Genomic DNA, 22,500 nt, shown 5'->3' on the forward strand with positions numbered 1-22,500 from the left:
CAACAAAGAAGAGACATCTGTTCTCCCCTGACCTTTCACGTGACCCCTCCTTGGCTCCCTTCCCACCCTTCCTCCTTTTGTCTTTTTCTCCGCTGTGAGCGAGGGCAGGATTCTATGGCAGTCTTTCAAGATATGCCCTTAGCTTATGCTCTGGGAATTAACCCAGTGAATTCTTGCTTCTCGTAAATAGTAACCCATGCCCATCAGCCAGGGTGGCACATAAGAGAAACAGGCTGGGATGTCCAGGACCAGGCTGCTAGCACTGAATCAGGGCTCATTGTAGCCCCGCACTTTCTGCCTGTGTGTGAAGGACGGAGGAGAGCTGAGCTTAGACCACGAGGGCCAAAGGAGCCTCTCCATACACCATGCAGCCATGCTGGGATGGTTTGGAGTGATGAACTCACTCTGGACCAGCTCCACATCTTGCCCGGTCACCAAGCAGAACGGGACAGTCCCTGATTGATCAGCGGTCTCCCAAAACTGTCTTCTGCTAATTTTGGACTGTTCTAAAATCATGCCGGTGACAGAATTTGCCTATGGTGTCATTTGTGAAAAAGGAAAAAAAAAAAAAAAAAACTGAACGTGGACCTGAGAGACGTGAGCTGTCCTGGGTCCTCCGTGGTCTGAGAATGGCACTAAGGGTTTGAAGGAAGGGAGGGGGATGAGGATGCGGAGGACATTGGTTGACAGAATTAGGAAACAGTCGTCCTTATGTGCAGGAGCCATGCCTTGTTTGGGGAAGCAGTGTTTATATAGCGTAAGTGCTCTAGAGGTATACGGACCACCAGGAGGCATAATCCTCCATGTTGATGCCTGCCCAGATAGCCCACCTCAGAGAGCAGCCAGCCCTTAGACCTACACTTTGATTCAATGACTCTTCCTTAAATCTTGCTCTCACCTCGTGGGCTGCTTAATTCAGTTCCCCTCTAGAGTTTGGCCCCAACTCCACCTTGGTCGATACCACAAATGACCCTCTTTCCTGGGCTCACCCAGCTGGCTTTCCGCTTTCATTCCTTGCTTAACTTAGCATGTCGACTTCAATGTGAGACTCTAGGAGCATTTCATTAGAAAATGGAAATCAGAGACAATCAGGAAGAGTAGAAATACATCCCTGTTTATCCTTAGGTCCAAGAATTCACACAGCAACCAATGCAAACTGTTAAGTATTGCCTTAGGAAAGATTCTACCACTGTGCTTGCCAGGTACAAGAAAGGAAAATTACAATTGATTCTGCATTGCTCTCAGAATATCCTCATTGTAAATTTTCAAGCACAGAGTGAGCCTTTGTGTAAAACTCCAAAACTTCTATCTCTATCTGCAAGTCCATCTTAATGACAGATTCTCTGTTCTGAGCAAGAATGCGTCATCGCTGGTCTTATGTCTTCAGATAAACACAAAGCTTTGGTGGGGGGACATGCTTAAGTAAAAAGACTAAGGGTTGATCTCCCATGGGAGTTCCTGAAGCCCCTCTCAACTGAAACATTTGAAACAAGTCTCGTGACCTGGCCTAAGCATTGCCATGGCTGACACATTTAGTGTGTTCTACAAAGACCTATTTGTGATCCACAGACTTCGGTCACGGTTAGCCTAGCCTGCTTTATCTCAGTTAAAAGACTTTTGTGGAAAGAACAAACAAGGAAGTTCACATGAGTCTAGAATGTATTTTAGTAAAGAAGATGTGGTACATGTATATAATGGAATACTCAGTTCAGTTGAGTTCAGTCACTCAGTCGTGATCAGTCGCTCAGTCGTGTCTGACTCTTTGCGACCCAATGGACTGCCAGGCCTCCCTGTCCATCACCACCTCCCAGAGCTTGCTCAAACTCACGTCCAGTCCACCGAGTGAGTGATGTCATCCAACCATCTCATCCTCTGTCGTACCCTTTTCCTCCCACCTTCAATCTTGGCCAGCATCAGGGTCTTTTCCAGTGACTCAGTTCTTCACATCAGGTGGCCAAAGTATTGGAGCTTCAGCATCAGTCCTTCCAATGAATACTCAGGACTGATTTCCTTTAGGATGGACTGGTTGGATCTCCTTGCAGTCCAAGGGACTCTCAAGAGTCTTCTCCAACATCACAGTTCAAAAGCATCAGTTCTTCAGCGCTCAGCTTTCTTTATGGTCCAACTCTCACATCCATACATGACAACTGGAAAAACCATTGCTTTGACTACATGGACCTTTGTCAGTAAAGTAATGTCTCTCTTTTTTAATATGCTGTGTTGGTTGGTCATAGCTTTTCTTCCAAGGAGCAAGCATCTTTTAATTTCATGGCTGCAGTCACCATCTGCAGTCATTTTGGAGCCCCCCCCCAAAATAAAGTGTGTCACTGTTTCCATTGTTTCCCCATCTATTTGCCCTGAAGTGATGGGGCCGGATGCCATGATCTTTTTTTAAAAATTAATTTATTTTTTAATTGAAAGATAATGACTGTACAGAATTTTGTGTTTTCTGTCAAACCTAGAAATGTGGAAAGCTTCACGAACTTGCATGTCATCTTTGTGCAGGGGCCTCACTAATCTTCTCTGTATTCCAATTTAGTATATGTGTTGCACGGTCTTCATTTTCTGAATGTTGAGCTTTAAGCCAACTTTTTCACTCTCCTCTTTCACTTTCATCAAGAGACTCTTTAGTTCCTCTTCACTTTCAGCTATAAGAGTGATATCACCTGCATATCTAAGGTTATTGATATTTCTCCCAGCAGTCTTGATTCCAGCTTGTGCTTCATTCAGTCGGACGTTTTGCATGATGTACTCTGCATATAAGTTAAATAAGCAAGGTGACAATATACAGCCTTGGTGTGCTCCTTTCCCAATGTGGAACCAGTCTGTTGTTCCATGTCTGGTTCTAACTGGAGTGGAATATTTCTCAGTTATTAAAGAGAGGGCTTTCCTGGTGGCTCAGATGGTAAAGAATCTATCTGCAATGCAGGAGACCCAGGTTTGATCCCTGGGTTGGGAAGATCTCCTGGAGAAGGGAATGGCTAACCACTCCAATATTTCTGCATGGAGAATTCCATGGACAGAGGAGCCTGGCAGGCTGTAGTCCATGGGGTCACAAAAAGCTGGACATGACTGAGCTACTAACACATTAAAAAGAATGAGGTAATGCTATTTGCATGCTGCATGGATGGACCTAGAGATCATCATACTAAATGAAATAAGTCAGAGGAGAAAAACAAATACCATATGATATCACTTATATGTGGAATCTAAAGTACAACACAAATTGAGCCTATCTATGAAACAAAAATAGACTCCCCGATGTAGAGAACAGATTTGTGCTTGCCGCTGGGGATGGAAATGGAGGAGGGAATGATTGGGACTTGGGATTCAGCTCAGTTCTGTTCAGTCGCTCAGTCGTGTCCAACTCTTTGCGACCCTATGAACCGCAGCATGCCAGGCCTCCCTGTCCATCACCAGCTCATGTCCATTGAGTCGGTGATGCCATCCAACCATCTCATCCTCTGTCTGGGATTAGCGGATGCAAACTATTATATATAGGAAGGATAAACAAGGTCCTAAAGTATAGCTCAGGGAATTATATTCAGTATTCTGTGATAAACTATAATGGAAAAGAATATGAAAAAGAATGTGTCTAACTGAGTCACTTTGCTGTGCAGCAGCATCAGAAATTAACACAGCATTGTAAATCAACTATATTTCAATAAAAAAATTTTTTTTTCAAAAAGAATGTATTTTAGATGCCAGCTCCAAGGATAAAACTAAAGGGCAAATAATATTAAGTATTCACAATTTCTCCAGGGACTCAGGTTCACAACCAGACATCATCACTTCTATATAAAAAATTTTCCTTAAAGGTCTTTTCTCTGTGTAGATCCTGTAAACAATTTGGGGGGCAGGTACTATATTTCTTAAATGTAACTAGCAAATATATTATATAGATGTATTAACTTTTTTCTGAAGGGAAAATTGATTGCTACTCAGCTTAAACTTTTAACTGTCCTATTGTTCCATCAAGATGTTGATATAGCTTCATGTATCTCTCCACAAAATACATATTAATTACAGAGGGAACAGAGTAAATACAAAGTGGAGGAACCTGGCAGACACCACCATAGTCACAAATTAAAATTTAACACCATCAGTAATTAGACAAGCTGACATTGATCACCATCCAATGAGATGAGCAAGAGAAAAACAGCATCCCTTCTGTGCTCTTCCTACAAAAACCAGTGATTTGGATCTAACCATGAGAAAATATCAGATAGTGTCAAACTGAAGAGCATTCAACAAGATAACTGGCTTGTAATTTTTTTTTAAGCATCAAGATTATGAAAAACCAAGAAAGTGCCCCGAATTGAAGGAGACTGAAGAAGCATGAGAATTAATGCCACATGGGACCCTAGATTGAACCATTTTGTTGATAACAACATCACTGAGATAACTGTTAAAGTTTAGATGGTGGGATTCTGTCAGTGTTGATTCCATGATTTGGAAGCTGTACTGTGGCTAGGTAGGTTAAAAAAAGACAAAGCCCTTATTTTTAGGAAATGTACACTGATGTATTAGGAATAATGAGCCTTAGGTTTACAATTGGCTCCAGTGGTTTAGAAAAAAAATTACATACACATGCATTCTAGTAATGTCTTAAGGTAACAGACATTATTGCAGGAGACGAGCTAGAAGGGGACAGTGATTTCTGCTGTCAGTCTCACAAGCTTGAGAAAGTTCTAGCTGACGCTGGGAGTGCCAGTGTTTGCATGTACCGATCCTGTAGTCTGCCCCCGCTTTTCTGAGATTTTGGTGGGAAGTAACTTCAAATATGTTGTGAAATTTACTAGTGTGAAATTGCTGCTGTAAACAGTATTTAATCTGTTTAGGTCTTATCTTCAAATTCCTCTGACATGAAGTATTAAGCCTGTACGTAGAAGTCTTTGAAGACTAAATTAGATGTGTATGTAATTCATATAAGCTTATAATTTACCTATAATACTTGTTCTCCTGATTATCAAAATACTACTATAAAAACTGTAGATACACAAGAAGTATAAAACAATAAGAAGAAAATAAAGTTCAGTACAATATCACCACTCAGAAACCACAGGCCACTGGTAATATTTAGGCTTATTGATTTCTAATATATATATTTTTTAACTGTACCCATTCTTGAGATGTCTTCCTGAATATATAGTTTTTACTACAAATTCAAAAATATTAAATACCAAAAAATACTAGTTTTATATCCTAGTGTTTTTATTCATTTTAGCATGAGCAATTTCTCATTAACAAAATTTCAGACATTTAAAAATTTTATTTATTTTTTAATTGAAGGATAATTGCTTTATAGAATTTTGTTGTTTTCTGTCAAAACTCAGGTTTGTCAGACATTTTTAAGTTTTTCATTTTAAAATAATTTTCAGCTTAGAAAATAGTTGCAAGACTAATATAAAGAGTTTTCATGTTGCACTCACCAGTTGTGAACATTTCTCATAGTTCAGTTCAGTTCAGTTGCTCAGTCGTGTCCAACTCTTTGTGACCCCATGAATCACAGCACGCCAGGGCTCCCTGTCCATCACCAGCTCCCAGAGTTTACTCAAACTCATGTCCATCAAGTTGGTGATGCCATCCAGCCATCTCGTCCTCTGTTGTTCCCTTCTCCTCCTTCCCCTGATCCCTCCCAGCATCAGGGTCTTTTCCAGTGAGTCAGCTCTTTGCATCAGGTGGCCAAAGTATTGGAGTTTCAGCTTCACCATCCATCCTTCCAATGAACACCCAGGACTAATCTCCTTTAGAATGGACTGGTTGGATCTCCTTGTAGTCCAGGGGACTCTCAAGAGTCTTCTCCAACACCACAGATCAAAAACATCAATTCTTCGGTGCTCAGCTTTCTTCACAGTCCAACTCTCACAACCATACGTGACCACTGGAAAAACCATAGCTTTAACTAGATGGACCTTTGTTGGCAAAATAATGTCTCTGCTTTTGAATATGCTGTCTAGGTTGGTCATAACTTTCCTTCCAAGGAGTAAGCACCTTTTAATTTCATGGCTGCAATCACCATCTGCAGTGATTTTGGAGCCCCCCCCAAAAAAGTCTGACACTGTTTCCCCATCTATTTGCCATGAAGTGATGGGACCAGATGCCATGATCTTAGTTTTCTGAATGTTGAGCTTTAAGCCAACTTTTTCCTAGTTACTTGGTCTTCATATTCATGTATATGTGAATTTACATATATAATGTATTATTATACATATTTGGGAGTTTGTGGCTTGGATGGTAAAGAATATGCCGGTCTATGGGGGAGATACAGGTTCTATTCCTGGATCAGGAAGATCCCTTGGAGAAGGAAATGGCAATCCACTCCAGTATTCTTGCCTAAAGAATTCCATGGACAGATCAGCCTGGTGGCTATAGTCCACGGGGTCGCAAAGAGACATGACTGAGTGACTATTTTTTTAACACAGATTTAGATATTAGTTTTAATATTCCTTTTTCTGAACCATTTAAAAATAAGTTGCAGACCTCATGCTCTTTTATGCTATTTTATATAATCAAAGTTTGAAAATTCAGGAAATTTGATATTGATACAAACTAATATATAAACTCCATTTTTATATATTCTTAATTTTTCCTCCAAAATGCCCTTAATAGCAATATTTTTTTTACCTCAAAACCAGGATCCAATTCAGGGTCATTTAGATGTCGTGTTGCCTTAGCCTCTTTTAATCAAGAAAAGTTTTTCAGCCCTTTGCTTGACATTGACACTTGTGAAGAGTACAGGCAGTATCCCCTACACATGGTCACAGTACAAAACATTCTGTTGAAATTTATTTAGATAATGGTTTATGTTGGGTGGTTTGGTGGCTTCCAGATGTTTGCCTTTATAAATAATATTGCAGTGAACAGCCTTATACGTAAAGCTTTTGTAAGCATTCCTCATTATTTTTGTCTAATGAAATCCTGGAAATGAACATGCTGGGTAAATTACCCTCTAATAAGAAAAAAAATAAAACTGCTTGGTTTCTTTTTTTAATAAATGAAAAGAAAATGCTGGGTAAATTGGCTTGGGTATGAACGTGTTTCCAAATTGCTTTTCAGAAGAGTGAAAAGGGCAATAAAAACCCACATGGGTACCTATGGAATATATTTTATGTTGTTAATGTTTTTTAAGTTTTCTCTTACATTTCTGTTAGATGGGCTGTGTTACATAAGAATGCAAGGTACTAAATTATGCGCACATGTTTAGAAGTATAGAGAAGACAGCGTCACCAAAGCTGCTTCTGAGTGTGTAGGCAAGCTGTTGTTCTGGGTTGCTTGTTCATTTGAAACTGATCATGGCTTCTGTTGAGGTAAGATACCTGTATCTTTGTTGGGCCTCCCTTCCACTACCTGTATAGATAAAGCTTGAATGTTTATTGTATGGGCAGTTCTTAACATTTAGCACATGAGTAAGGTGAAGAATCCGCCTGCAGTGTGGGAGATCTGGGTCTGATCCCTGGGTTGGGAAGATCTCTTAGAGAAAGGAAGGGCTACCCACTTCAGTATTCCGGCCTGGAGAATTCCATGGACTGGTGCATGGGGTCGCAGCGAGTCAGACACGACTGAGCTTCACTTGCACTTTCAAGGCAGTCCTACAGACAGTATGATGGCACTTGTCTCAGAAATAAGGCTGCTGGGCCTTTGTTCTGTGAAGTGGATAGATTTGGTGGCGAGCCCTCCATCAGTTTTGAGAAACAGTGTTCTTGGTAATTAACAACATAAACTCTGGAGTCTGATGCTTGGGTTTGAGTCTTACCTTACCACTTACTGTGTGACAATGGGCAATCCCTTAACCTCTCTGAGCCTTGATTCCTTTGTCTGTAAGGGGGATCATAGTGGTACCCATCTAATAGGGTTGTTGTGCGGACTAGATGAAATAACACATAGAAAGCTCCTAGCGGGGCTCATTCTAAGCCCGAATTCAGTGTTCACTTTTATGTTTATTGTGACCTTACGTTCACCTTGCGGCTGTGCTATGCAGTGGCAAAATCACTTTCACATCTTGTGAAGTAGGTAAGGCAGGTATTAATTCTTCCCTTAGATAGATGGGAAATCCCAGGCTTAGAAACTGAGCTGTGAGCTGCCAAAGCTGTGTGTGTGAGGCTGGGAGGACATCTCTGTTCTCTCACTCACAGTTCAGGGCCCTTGTTCCTGAGATCTGCTTACTGTTTCATAACTCTACCCGGAAGTCCAAACGTGTTTGGGCAAATGTTGAATCAACCCCAGGATATGTCTTGATATAGCCCAGGCACCAGCAAACGTTTCTGTAAAGAGCAGGCAGTAAATATTTTAGGTTTTGCTGGCCATGTGGTCCATGTTGCAATTACAGACCTCTGCTCTGCCTTTAGAACTTGAAAACTGCCACAGACAATATGTAAATAAAAGGGCGTGGCTTTGTTCCAATAAAATGGTGTTTACAAGAACCCGTGGCAGCCAGATTTAGTTCCTGCATGGGCAGTTTTTTCTTAATCAACCCCTGATTTAGACAGTCAGTATACTTCTGGAGATGGTGGTAGGGGAAGGGGATTTCATTATGTTGGCCACATAAGAATCTTCTTTGAATCCTTGGATATCTTGAGAAAGGCACCAGTGGCTTAGGCCTGGCACTTAGTAGGTACATGAGTGCATGTGTGCAAACGTGCTAAGTTGCTTCAGTTTTGTCTGACTCTTTGAGACCCCGTGGACTACAGCCCACCAGGCTCCTCTGTCCATGGGATTCTCCAAGGAAGAATACTGGAGTGGGTTGGCATGCCCTCCTCCAGGGGCCAGGGATGGCACCTGAGAGATCTTTACCACTAGGGCCACCACTGCTTGGCAAATACAATGAGAATTTCTTCTATCAGTTCATATTTCCTGTGGAGAGTTTTTTTAAAGTTGTATATGCCTATATTTTTAAAAAGATAATGGTATATTTAGCATCTGTGAATTTTTAATTTTGTTTTTGCAGCATGTCATTCTGAAATGACATAAAAAGCAGATTGGGAAAAGAATTCTTATCTGCAAATTTATACAAAAATTTTTTTAGATGTTCATAGTATTAGGTATCAGTTGGCTGTTTGATTTTCATTCTCTTGCAGTGATGGTGAGTTTTAATAAAAACTTTCCTTGGGGATTTAGACTGCTTTTGTTTTAATTAGAAGACTATCTCATTTGCACTATTGTTGACTCAAATAATTTAAAAAGTAAGGGCTGAAGACACATTTGTTCTTTCAAAAGTAAACAACTACTCTGTGACAGAGATAATGAACCAGCTTGTGGATACACATGGGGTTTGCTCCAAGAATATTTCTTGTGGTGTGGAAAATGGTAGTGGCGGCCTCTTGACCCTCAGGCCAGTGCATTTATTTGTATTTGATCCATGAAAGCAACCCCTTATGACAACTTGTTTTAGGAAATTTGCGTACTTAATTTGAAATATTTCCCTGGGCAGTCCAACCATGGCTGAATAAAGAGGTTTGCTTTTAAAATCAGTGCTTTGTTGCCTTCAATGATTATTCTGTATCAGCCTGCCAAGATTTATTATTTCCCGTCTGTAGAATTTGATGGCAGTCTCACAGAATCTCCTGGCTGCGGTCAGCATTTCATCTGAAAGGCAGCGAATAATACCTTCCTGTTGTATAGCAGGGAGTGAAAACATGTAGCTTTTTAAAATTTTATTTTTGGCCATGTGACTTGTGGGATCTTAGTTCCCTGACTGGGCTTAAACCTGTGCCCCCTGCAGTGGAAGCTTAAAGTCCTAGACTTTAAGCCACTAGACTGCCAGGAAATTCCTCTGTGTAGCTTATTTTAATCTTCACACTGAGATGTTAGGTTAATTATCAGTTTCTTTTGGTTTTCCCGCGAGGAATCGTATGGAAAAGACTTGGACAGAATCATTGTGGTCCGGCTGTTGGATGGACAGCTCGTCCTGCTCCATTTTAGGGGGACGCACAGCACTGATCTGTGCGTGTCTCTGTTCTTGTTGCCTACGGGGAGAGATAGATGGCGACTTGGATTGGGAGGTTGAGGTTCCCTATCTCAAAAGTCCCTTTCGTCTCCCTCTCTTCGTCATTCAGTTTCATGAACCTAACATTCTGACAGCTACCATATGGAAGGCATTGTGCTAGGCAGCCCTGGGGATAGAAGCACGTAATTCATCACTAGTGTTAACCTGCTGCGTCCCAGAAGGGAGACCAGTGGTAGTCACTGGCATACTGGCAGGCAAGGTCTTCAGCGGCTTCTGTTTTTAGAAAAGAAAAAGACAAGTGGGGGGGTGGGTGGGGAAGTCATGTAATCCATCAGTTTTCATTTTTACATTTTATACCATTAAGAAAAGGTTCTGTAGAAGTTGCCAAGAAGATTGACAGTTTCAGATAATCAAAATCATAGAGATGTGATGTCAGCTAGAGTAAGAGATGGGAGCGCAGTGTAGCCTGTCTGCTTAGCACACACAGTGGTTATGATTGCATGTGGGAAGCCTGTATTTAGAGCACTGTCTTCCCCAGTCATTTTTCTGATCCCTCTGTCTGCAAAAGCTGTGCTCGCTGGTAACTTAGATCAAATCGCATAGGCTGAATATTGAGAGTATTTTGAGCTCAGGAAACCAGTAAACAGAAAGTTTAAGAGTCTGTGGTTGTGTTATTTTGTATCTTTCCAGAGATGAAATGGAAGGTACATTGAAAAAAGAAGTGACTGCAACCTGCTGTATAGCACAAGGAATTATACTCAATATTTTATAACTTATAAGGGAAAAGAATCTGAAAGCTTTTATATTTATTTATGTATCTGAATCACTGCTGTACACCTGAAACTAACAGGACTTCGCAGTAGAAGTGCAGAGACCTAATCACTGAACTGCCAGGAAGTTCTTCGTATATAACACTGTAACTCAATTATACTTCAGTTTTTAAAAGGGATTAAAATTTAAAAAATAACTGAAAAATAAAGTGAATGCAGTAAGTAGAAAGAAATACTGCTTCAACCCGGTAACATGCAGAAAGTGCTTTGGGAGTGTTGCAGAAAGACTGTGTACCTTTTAATAAATAAGAAAAGGTGATTCTTGCGACACTCTATTTAGTTACTTTTCCAAAGCCTTCTAGAAGATATCTGTTTTGGAAAATCAACCATACTAGCTTAGGTTGAAGGTTTTCCTCTTGATGGAAAGTAATGAAGCCAGTGATACTTTTCTTAGGGGAAACATTGATTACTTGCATGAGAGAATTTCATCGAGAATTACTGTCATTTGCGTTTGGAGGTTCACATTGTCAAAAAGAGAAATTTTGGAAAGGCAAGGGTGGACTAGAACTGCGGCTTGTATGTTGCCTGTAATCATATATTCCTTTTCTTAGGAACCTGTTTTTCTTAGTGGATTATGTTCTTAAAATAGAGCACACCACATTTACTACCTGGCTTGGTGGGGCACAGCATTTGTTTACAGTTTGGGCTTATGGTCTGTGGACATGAACCTTTTCACAGACAATCCCAGGACTGAAAGGGCTCTTAAAGGTCAGCTAGTCCAGTCCCAGCATCCCCTTCCCAAGCGGTCTCTCTGCCAACAACCGGAGCCTGATTTTCCAGTGGTCATCCAGGCTTTATTTGGACAGTGCCCTGGTGACAGAAAATCCTCCCCTGTATGAACCGGAACCTCACATTGGCTTCTCTTCTTGTGCTTCATCAGTGTGGGGAGTTTCACCGAGTCTGTGCAGTTCGGGTATGAGAGATCTGAAGGAACGTTTTCACGTTCGCACTACCTCAACCCACCCAGCCTTCTCCATCATGGCCCCCTTCTTCCATCTGTATTTCATTTGGTAGCTAAAGCCCTCTGCCACCAACCTTAACCTTCTTAACATATGGAATCAAGAAAGGAACCTGTGTCCTACTCTCGAATATCACTTCTCTGGCTCTTGGTTTTACGCTTTTGTTAGTACGGCTGAAGGTAATATCATAATATGGGAGGGTCAGACTCTAAAGGGAGGAGCATTGTGTGGTAAATAAGGAACCCCTGGAATCACTCATGAAGTACAATCTATAGAAGAAACACCAGGCTTTGTGTCTGTAGCCCTTAAAATAATTCTTATTATCCTAAGGTTTGAAACTGCTGATCTGCCCTAAAGAATGGAATTGTTAAAAAAAAAAAAAAAAATCTTATCTGCAAAAGACTTCTGCATAACAAGAGGGGATTGAACTCCCGCATCGCCTTTGCTCCCAACCAAACAAAACCTTTCAAAGGGAGATATTATTGTACTTTATTGTGGTAAAATGTGTAACATCAAATTTCCCATGTTAACCATTTTGAAGTGTACAGTTTAGTAGTAAATACATTCTCATTGTTATACAAGCATCACTACCATCCTTTTCTAGAACTTTCTCATCTATTCAAACTGAAGCTCTGTATCCATTATATTCAGATTCCCCATCCCTCTCTCCCTCCAGCCCCTGGCAACCATCAGCTCCTTTCTGTGCCCTATGAGTTTGACTCCTCCAAGTCCCTCGTGTAGCTAGAATCACTGGTATTTGTCCTTTTGTGGCTGGCTTCTTTAACTTAAGGCAATTTTTGTGAAGGCATAAATCCACAAGCATGAGGACAACAGGGAAGGAAACGATAGAAATACAGTTTTGGGCACCAAGGTGAAGGAGACGTATAGTTAAAATAGGAGGCCTGGTCTGTTTTGCAGTCTTCATATGAATTGTTTGGCTCTCAGCCTTCCCCAAAGACAGCTTAGGATCCTGTCAGGTCTGCAGAGTTTTGTGTTTTTTTACTACTTATGTGTCTGCTTTCGGTCCTCCAGAGTTTTATTTAAGAATTCATTGGTGGCAAAGAGAATCCTATCGTCTTCCAGGGGTTAAAAAAAAGTTGATCACACGCAAAGATCAGGGATGGGTCTTCGCATTTCAACAGCAATGCTGGCAGTTAGAAGGCTATGGAGCACTGCCTTCAATAGTCTGGAGGAAAATAAAAGCTAGAACTGTCTATCCAGCCAAACTCTGAATCAAGTGTGAGAGTAGAATAATGACATTGTCAGACACACATGTTTTTCAGGAACCAGCTGGAGGGAGGTGGTTCACTGCAATAAAAGAGTAAACCAGGATAGAAAACTACAAGTGAAGCAGGAAATAGGAGATCCGGCATGAACGAGGCAAAGGAAGTTTCTAGAAGCTGCCTGTGGGAACTCGCAGCTCTGCTCCCAAAATGTGTCAGCAGACTCAGGAAGTGATTTCTTTCTCAAGGTGGAATTAATAGAATATCTGATAAAGATATGGTTAAAATTTGGGGCTTGAACTACTGAGAAATATATAAAATACTAAGTAAAGGGGGCAAAGGATTATTATCAATTTTGGAGAAAATGGTAAGATATTCAGAAAAGTCAGCATACTTTACCACATGGCTCACCTAAAAGTAGTGTTATGTAATCATGATAATATTGACCTTTAAAATTTTCAGTATAATTATACTGGAAGGATGGGCTTCCCTGATGGCTTAGATGGTAAAAAATCCACATGCCAATGCAGGAGAGACAGGAGACATGGGTTTGACCCCTGGGTCTCGGGAAGATCCCCTGGAGAAGGTAAGGGCAACCCACTCCCGTATTCTCACCTATAAAATCCCATAGATAGAGGAGCCTGGCAGGCTGTAGTTCATGAGGTCGCAAAGAGTCAGACACCGACTGATCAACTGAGCGCATAGTAGGAAAGCAGGGACATGGGAAAGGTACACTTATGTGGTGGGGACATAGATCCTTATTTTCTATGTCGGGAAGTCAATAAATAGTGCCAGCAACTGAGAAACTGCAAAGAAGCTGTCTAAAATTGTTACCGAAAATTATCTAAAAGAAGTTAAAACATTTACTTCTTGGGAGAAAGAATTAGAGGGGAGTGGAGGGATGGAGTTAAGGCATTGAATAAAATCCATAGAACTATTAGGCACTTTAAATCATGTGCTTATATAACTGTAATAAAATAGTGACTAAAATTATAGTGAGTATGGAGAGAGGTACGGGAGGATATGCTCCAGTAAAACGAGGGAGCAAATTAAAAAAGCGGGCAGCGTACAAAAAACCAGGGATCCTGCAAGGTGAAGTCTAGCCATCAACCAGGCAAGAGAGGAGCAGGAGGTTGAAGAGCTGTGGAACACAGTGAAGTGGATACATTTTCTGATCCACTCAGCTGTTTAGCAGATGCTATTGGGAGGCTTTACAGAACTTCTGGAATTGTGGGAAGAGTTCCACATTTCACATGACTCTAGTAATGTGAAGACTGAGGAAGGATTAAACAAAATTTGTGAAGTAAATAAAAATATCGGGAGACCAAGTACGAGGGAAGTCAATGGATGTTTAAAACTGATAAATAAGCAAACTAAGGGGTGGGATATGGGAGGGAAATTCAAGAGGGAGGGGGCACATGTATACCTATGGCTGATGCATAGTAATGTAAAGCAGAGGCCAACACAATATTGTCAAGCAGTTATCCTCCAACTGAAAATAAATTTAAATATAAAACAGCAACATAAGATAAACATAGAGAAAAGTTTGGCAAATAACGTAAGAAATAACTCTAAAGAGTTGACAGTCATACAAGACTAAGGGATGGGAGGCAGTGAATCAACTTTTTGAACTTTAAAAACCATGTGCCTGCTCTGTGCCTTTTTATCTAATGAAGATAAAAAATATTTAAAAATAGCAAAAAGGAAAGCAATCACTATGCAGCTGTGTGGGCAGTATAAAGGATCTTTAGTCTTGTTAAGAGGTGTGTTTATTATTGTGACTATTGAAGGAGATTGTGTTTGGAAGAGTACCTAGCACACAGTCAGCTCTCAATAAGTAGATCTATTTATCTACGTAGACGAATTTGCATCTGAAGCAACCAGTCCCACTTAGAGACAGTCCCTTGCAAAGCTCTAGAGAATAACTTGGCCATTTCTTGACCTTCCAAGGTGGTGCTTCTTGCTGGGCGGATTATCCCTGTCGTACCATGGTCAGGCCCGTGACCCCCTTAGATGTGTGTGTTTGCATGCACATGCGTTAGGCTGTAAAGTCAGTCCAAAGGCTGTGACTGCATCAGCCTGCCTTGGCCGCCTGTCTTTTGGCCCACTAGACAGTATCAGGCTTCTGGACACACTGGCAGTATTTTCCATACCCTGTGCTACATAGTATATATGTATCAAGTGTCGCACTCCTTTCCGATTCCTTCACTACCAATACATCTCTAGGATCATGAAGATCATTAAAGAGCAGATAGTCATTTCATCCTTCTCCTTGAAGTCCCTTGCCCATTGCCCTAAGAATAAAACCCAATCCTGGGCATTCAAGGCCTGTGTGATCTGTGATGTCATCCTCCACCCATTTCTCTAGTCTTATTTCTTGTTACCCTTTACACACCAGTAAAACTAGAGTGTTTACAGCTCTGTAACAATAGTTTGCCATTGCACACCGAAGTATCTTGGCTCTTGCTATTCTTCCTGCCTGGAATAGCCATTCCCCAGTAACCTGTTACATCTAACTAACCCATACCACTATGGCACCCCTAACTCTATCCCCCTCAAGATTTAGATTAATCAAATCTTCTTCCAGGAAGCCTTCCCTGACTACCCCAGACTGAGTGAAGTGTCTCCTTTCCTTCTGTGCTTTCATCCAAGCCCCCTCACGGAGTCTCAGAGGTAATGCATCATCTTAGTATTGCTGATGTGTCCTTCTCTTCCAGAGGAGGTGAGCACCCACAGGATGGGGGATCCTGTCTGTCTTGATCAGCACCCTATGCTCAGTAGCTGACACAGCTCGTTCCCACAAGAACTGGCGCTAATGATGTGGGTCTTCAGGGTTGTCGACATTTCGTCAGAGGTGGCTCTTCTCCTCCGTGGGAGGAGCTTCCTGTCTGTTCTTGAAGGATCCCAAGACTGTGGCCTCCAAGTCTCCAAACTTGTGATCCTGGTTGGAGGCTCCTTTACCTCCTTGTCGTTTGAATGCACAGCTGGCTGCTCTGGATGATCTGTGTAACGTGGTTCCATAGGTCAAAGTTCTGATAAAACAATTCACAATTCACTCACCAAGGTGGGTGGGCTTCCTTCTTTTTCCATTCCCTCAAGGAAGGAAGCACCTGGGCCAGTGCATTGATTCATTCATTCATTGACTCAGCACATATTTACAGAGTGTGCGCTCTATGCCACGCACTGTTCTGGGTAGTCTGGAGAGGCAGCAGAGAATCAGAGAGGCAAGGTTTCTGCCATCAGGGACCTTGCATTTTAAGGAGGGACACAAACAATACAAAGCAAACAGGCAGAATCATTTCAGGTGTTAATAAGTGCTGAGAAGAGAAGAAAAGGGAGTGTGGGGTGATCAGGGGAGGCCACCCCAGCCTTTGGGCTGAGGTTGCTCAAGTGAAGAGCTATAGCTGCGCAGTCTTATCTGATTGCCACTGACCACATGTAGCTATTCAAATTTGCATTTAAATTAGTTAAATGCCATTAAAAGGTCAGTTCCTCAGTCACACTGGCCACATTTCAGTAGTCAATAGCCAGAATATGGCTAGTGGCTACCATATTGGACAGAGTGGATATAGAACTTTTCCATCATTGCAGAAACACTGGGCAGAGCTGAGCTAGAGCAAGAACATTCAGGGGAAAGGGGCTGTTAGTCTTAGAAGGAAGAAGAATTGAGATCAGAAGAATTGAGATGCTGGAGTAGGACCACCATGGGTTGGGTATGGCATTGAACTAGCCCATCTCTGAGTCTTCCCCTCCCCCCAGCCAGCTTAAATGTGTTGATAGAACATTAGTCAAACAAGCCCCTCAAATCAGTGAACCTGTGATGTCTAAGGAGAAAGAGAAAAGAGATTACTGGCAGAAGAGCATGTGTATCTGTTTCAAAGAACTGCCTCTTTTAATTTCACTTGTTGAAATTGGAGCTGAAGTCAAGATGGGATTTGTCTGATAGAATTTTTAAAGGAGAATGACAATGATCTTAGAGATGTTATAAAGCAGGTAAAACTGCTTGAGAAAAGACCTGTTGAAGAATAAGGCAAGGTATTGAGAGGTGAATGGATACAGAAGTTGTGGTACATGTATACAATGGAATATTACTCAGGCATAAAAAGGAACAAATTTGAGTCAGTTTGTTCAGGTAGATGAAACTAGAGCCTCTTATACAAAGTGAAGGAAGTCAGAAAGAGAAAAACAGATATTGTATATTAACACATGTATATGGAATCTGGAAAGACGATACTGATGAACCTATTTGCAGGGCAGGTACAGAGATTCAGACATAGAGCACAGACTTGTGAACACAGATCAGGATGGAGAGGATGGGATAAATTGAGAGAGTAGCACTGAAACAGATATTTTGCCATATGTAAACTAGATAGCTAGTGGAAAACTGGTGTTTAACACAGGGGGCTTAAGCTGGGGCTCTGTGACAACCTAGAAGGGGTGAGGAGGAGGTTCAAGAGGAAGGGGACATATGTCTACTTCTGGCTGATTCATATTGTTGTATGGCAGAAACCAACACAACACTGTAAGGAAATTATCCTCCAATTAAAAAAAATAGGGCAAGAATATAGCAAGTCCTGACTCGGTGAGAAGTACTGATTGACTCTGGTGGCCAGTGGGTGAGGGGCTGCCGCTGGCCTTAGAAGCAGGGCGTTAGCCATTCTGACTGAGGCTGAGACTATAACTTCCCATGTTGCTCTCCCAAATCTCTTAAAAACAGGATGATGGTATTTTTTGGTTTGTTGTTTATTTTTAATCCTCCTTAATAGTAGTTCTCAGTAAAAGTAGGATTTTGAAATTTTTATTTCACTTTTTTTAATACCGAAAGCATTTTGTATTGGAGTATTGAATTAAAACGTAGGATTTTTGATTCTCATGTCTTAGTTGGCAAGAATACTATTCCTGTCCCATTAACAGGAGCATCTGTGTCTTGACTTCATTTTGTCTCACTTTTCATGAAGGGCTTGTCTCTTTTTGTGCCTGCCACTTTGCTAAACGAGTTTTCTTCCTCTCTTTGTAAAGGTTCCTTTGTTTGAATTAATAGAGTTACTTGTCTTTACTGTAAACAAGTGTCCAGTGACTCTTCTTACTGTGCAGAGCCAGTGGCTTTGCAAGAGGGAAACCGTCTTAAAGGTCACTTTCTGGTGTCTGTATTATAAAATAAGCCATCAGAACTTAAAAAACCAAAACAAAACAGTGGAACTATCCCCTGCCTCTCCAGGGCTCTGTTACCCCATTACCTTTGAATGCAACTCACAGCTCGAATTTTTCGAATCATAATTGATCTGATAAAGTGTAATCCGATAATTAGTAGCTGTGTACAAATAAATACACTCCTGTTTCATTTGCCCTTGAAGGCTCTAACATGGTTCCAAACGGTACCTTTGAACCGGAGAAGTCGGGCCGGTTCACGTTGCAGTGTGTACGCTTCTTCTGGGGCGGTGTCTGCCAGGTACGTGTATACACAGGTTGCCAGCTCTGTGCCGCTTCACCTGAAATGCTGTGACCTTGCAGAGGGCTGTGTCCTTACGTCGGACGTTTGACTGAGGACAGGGAAACTGGGGGTGAAGCTTTAGAAGCAGCTGGTTCCCAAGATCAGGTCGTAACTGAGGGAGAGTCAAGGTCATGATTGCCACCTGGATGTTCTTTTCTCTCTTTACGGTAGGTCTCCTGGGTTGCCTGCTTTGACTGTGGAATTCTGCTGGGTGCCTGCCCAGGGAACTTACACCTTTAGGGCTTCAGACTCACTAAGGCACATTTCCTGTTATTCTTTAGGAAAATTACCTTTCTGAACTCCAGGCACTAGAGTCATCCGGAAAGAAAAAGGCACATCTCTGACGTTTCAGACACTGGAAAGTTCTAAATAGCTGAAGGTGTGTTTCTCTGGGCGACTTTAAGAAAACCAAATCAAAACAGCTGCAAAAATGCTATTTGGTGTCAAGTTCCAATTTTGCTGTGAATTATTTCTCTTTCTCTCGTAATTACTGTAATACCTTAGGACTTTCCATTTATATAGCACTTTTCTTCTCAGGGAGGCATGCTTAAGTGGGAACATTCTCTGGGCTTTTAACCTGATGATTTAATGCTATAATTAGTTCTAAACTAGTTAGTAATGACTGTGGATGCATTGCCAGAAAGCTAAGTATACAGCTCATGAGCTTTGGATAAAGGAAAGCTATACAGGCCCGGCTTTCAAATCTGATCAAATTATTTGCCACTGACCTTGAACCTGTTGGCAAGGTAGGTCAACATAGGGGTCAAGTGGAAGAATACACTTTACGGTTTGAAAACTTAGGGTTTGAAAACTATTAGAGGAGCTTCTTTTCAGAACCACTTCTGGCGAGGCATCGTGTCCCCTGCAGGGCTTGGGGGTACAGTTTCCGTATTTGTGTGCTGCTCCTAGTCCAAGTCAAAAAGTGGAGGGAAATATCTGTATATTGCCTCTAGTGAGAGTGAAGTAAAAAGAGGAAGCGTGGCGTTACACACAAGTTCACAAAGATCAGGTATTGTCCGTGATTAATACAGACTTCCTCTAAAATATCCTCTTAATTCTAGACAGATGACTTCATTTTCAGAACTCTTTCAGATTCATGTGTGCTGATTTATAAAGTAATGGGTGTGATCCTTGTGGTTTTTCGGATCCTGGACAGTTTGTGTTGTTGATATATAAAAATATATATATTGTTTAAGATTCATTCACTTTTTATTTACACACAGTGAAAACTCTGTTTTTGCTGTATCGTTGAGTTTGGACAAATGCATACAGTTACGGACAAGGTACAGAACAGTTCAGTTATCTCTGTATTTTGTTTTGAATTTCTATTGGCCTGTTTTGGTATTGAGTTTACTCTTACTTCTGAAGATGGAGCCAAACCATTTTGTAACAAATAACACAGCTGTATCTGACACTTTCCAGGCTTCAGGTTGAGTGAGATATTAGAAGCAAGGTCTCATTTCCTGATTATTTCCTCAAAGACTTATAAATAGGAAAATTGCACTATCTAATTAGTTGCTTCTTCCTGTTATAATGAATGGATTAGAATGTCATAATGAATTGTACAATATATTAAAAATAACTGAAAATTATAATAAGCACTGTAATTAGTCAAAGTAATATAGTAAAAATGAAAAAAGTTCATGTTTTTTGCAGTTTAGGTTTTTTTTTAATGTAAATTGAGTTCTGTGTGTGTGTGTCTTTTTTTTTTTTTTTTAAGGGAAGTGAAATGCTACTACTAGAAGCCAAGGACTTCATAACTCAAACTGGCTTATGAAGGGGCTCAAAAGCTCAGATCACTGAAAAGTTCAAGGATGGGTTTCAGGCAGGGCAGAATCCAGGGTTTCAGATGACATCATCAGTGTCCTGCCATCCCCATTCAGCTGTGTTTTCCTCTGTGTTCGCGCTGTTCTTGGCAGGCTCTTTTCCCTGTGGTATCATGATGACAGCAGCTCCAGCCTTTTATCCCATTTTCTCAATTCCTTTCAGTCCCAACCAGTCTCAGGATGGAGTCTCTTTGGCTCTGATTGGTTCTCTTAACCTGTCATGGCTCCAGAGGGAGGATGTGGGGGGAAGACAGAGTGTTCTGTTGGCCAGGTTGGGTCACACACTCTCTTGGAGCCAAAGGGAGGTCAGCGCCTCTGGACTACAGGGCAGAAGGAGGCAGTGGCAGAAGGTGTGTTTCTTTAAGGGGAACCATGGGGCAGACAAGGGCGGCTCCTGCCAATGCAGGAGATGCTGGAGACGCCAGTTCAGTCCCTGGGTCTGGAAGATCCCCTGGAGGAGGAAGTGGCAGCCTACCCCGGTATTCTTGTTGGGCCAGTCCCATGGACAGAGGAGCCTGGCAGGCTACAGTCCATGGGGTCACCAAGAGTCAGATATGACTGAGCAACTGAGTGTGCGCTCACACACACACACACACACACACACACACACACACGGGGCAGACAAATCAAGACAACACATGTATGTAATAGAACTTCCATAAAAACCACTAAGACAGGGTTCTGAGAGTTTCTGGGTTGGTGAACGCATGGAGATTCAAAGGAGTAGTCACTTGGACATGGCGTGGAAGCGCCTTGCCCTTTCCTGTGCATCTCTGCCATCCACCTGTTCCCAAGTTAGATCCTTTTATAACGAGTCAGTAATCTAGGGCATAGTTAGATTTCCTGGGTTCTTTAAGCTGCCTTAGCAAGCTAATTGAGCGCAAGGGTGGGGGGTCGTGGAATCTCAGATCCATAGCTGGTTGGTCAAAAGCACAGATAATAGTCTGGGCTTGCAGTTGGCATTTGAAATGGAGCAGGGACTGTCTTGTAGGACTGAGCCCTTAATATGTGGGATCTGATGCTCTCTCCAGGTAGATAATGGCAGAACGGAATTGCAGGATGTCTAGCTGGGGTCCTAGAGTTGCTTGTTGGGTGGGGAGGGTGGTGGTGGAAGGGCCCTCTGCTCCCTGCTCAAACACACACACACATTGGAACTGGTGAGCAGAACGTTTTTTTAAAAGTAATATGTCTTCTGGCCAGGAATGATTTAGAAATGAACTAACTGTTCAGATTGATTGTCACAGTTTGAGAATCTGAGAAAATCCACTAAACACCACATCCTTGAATGGTGGGCACCTAGCATCTCAGTTGGTAAAGAGTCTGCCTGCAGTGCAGGAGACCTGGGTTCGTTTCCTGGGTCGGGAGGATCCCCTGGAGAAGGAAACGGCAGCCCACTCCAGGGTTCTTGCCTGGAGAATCCTGTGGACAGAGGAGCCTGCCAGGCTACAGTCTATGGGGTCGCAAGAGTCGGACACGACTGAGCGACTAAGCACATGCATAGCATAGATTAGGTGTTGAGTAAATATGTGTTGAATAAATGCAGTCCTTGTGCTTTAGTTTAGGCTTGTGAGGAAACGTACTCAATAGACCTCTTCCAAATCTGTGCATTTTTGCACAGGTGACTTTCAAATCTTATCAAGAGCTGCCTCTGTCTTACGCCAAGTAGATGTGGGTCTGGGGCCATTTCAATGTTACTGTTAATGACCTGGAATATAATGCCAATGTTCACCTCTGTGGGATGAGAAATAAAATCTCTGAATTTGTATAGAATCACTATGGACATAAAGCTTTTGGAGAAATATAGCTGGATGAATTTTTATTTCTGCAAATGAGATCATTTTGTGAATTCTTGGAATGATAGCTCTGATATGGTTTGGACCCTGAGATGTCAGAGACCTGGGTCGGCGTGCCTCATAAACTGCTATAGCATTAACTTTAAAACCATTCTACTGTGTATGTGGTCTGTTTGGCAGACGTCTGTGAAGTTGCCCCTCTGAGCTTGGAATATACTAGATGCTAGAGGTGCAGAGATGGCTAAGACAGAATCTCAGCTTCTGAGAGTCTTACCATCTAATTAAAACAAAATTATGGTAAAATATACATAACATAAAATTTCATCATTTAAACCACCTGTTAGTGCAAAACTCAGTACCGTTAAGTACATTCACAATGTTATACAACCATCACCACCATCTTTCCAAACCCTTTTAATCATCCCAAACAAA

General features: G+C 41.7%; 1 protein-coding gene and 1 pseudogene across 1 annotated transcript in view; one reads left to right on the plus strand and one right to left on the minus strand.

Annotated features, from left to right (window-relative positions):
- The window catches only part of LOC138080891 (PALM2-AKAP2 fusion protein-like), a 118,754-nt gene that overhangs the window by 24,379 nt on the left and 71,875 nt on the right, over positions 1–22,500 (plus strand). The window lies entirely within an intron of this gene.
- Positions 2,461–2,553, minus strand: LOC138081558 (U6 spliceosomal RNA; annotated as a pseudogene).

The sequence above is a fragment of the Capricornis sumatraensis genome, chromosome 6 (assembly GCF_032405125.1).
Source record: "Capricornis sumatraensis isolate serow.1 chromosome 6, serow.2, whole genome shotgun sequence".
NCBI lineage: Eukaryota > Metazoa > Chordata > Mammalia > Artiodactyla > Bovidae > Capricornis > Capricornis sumatraensis.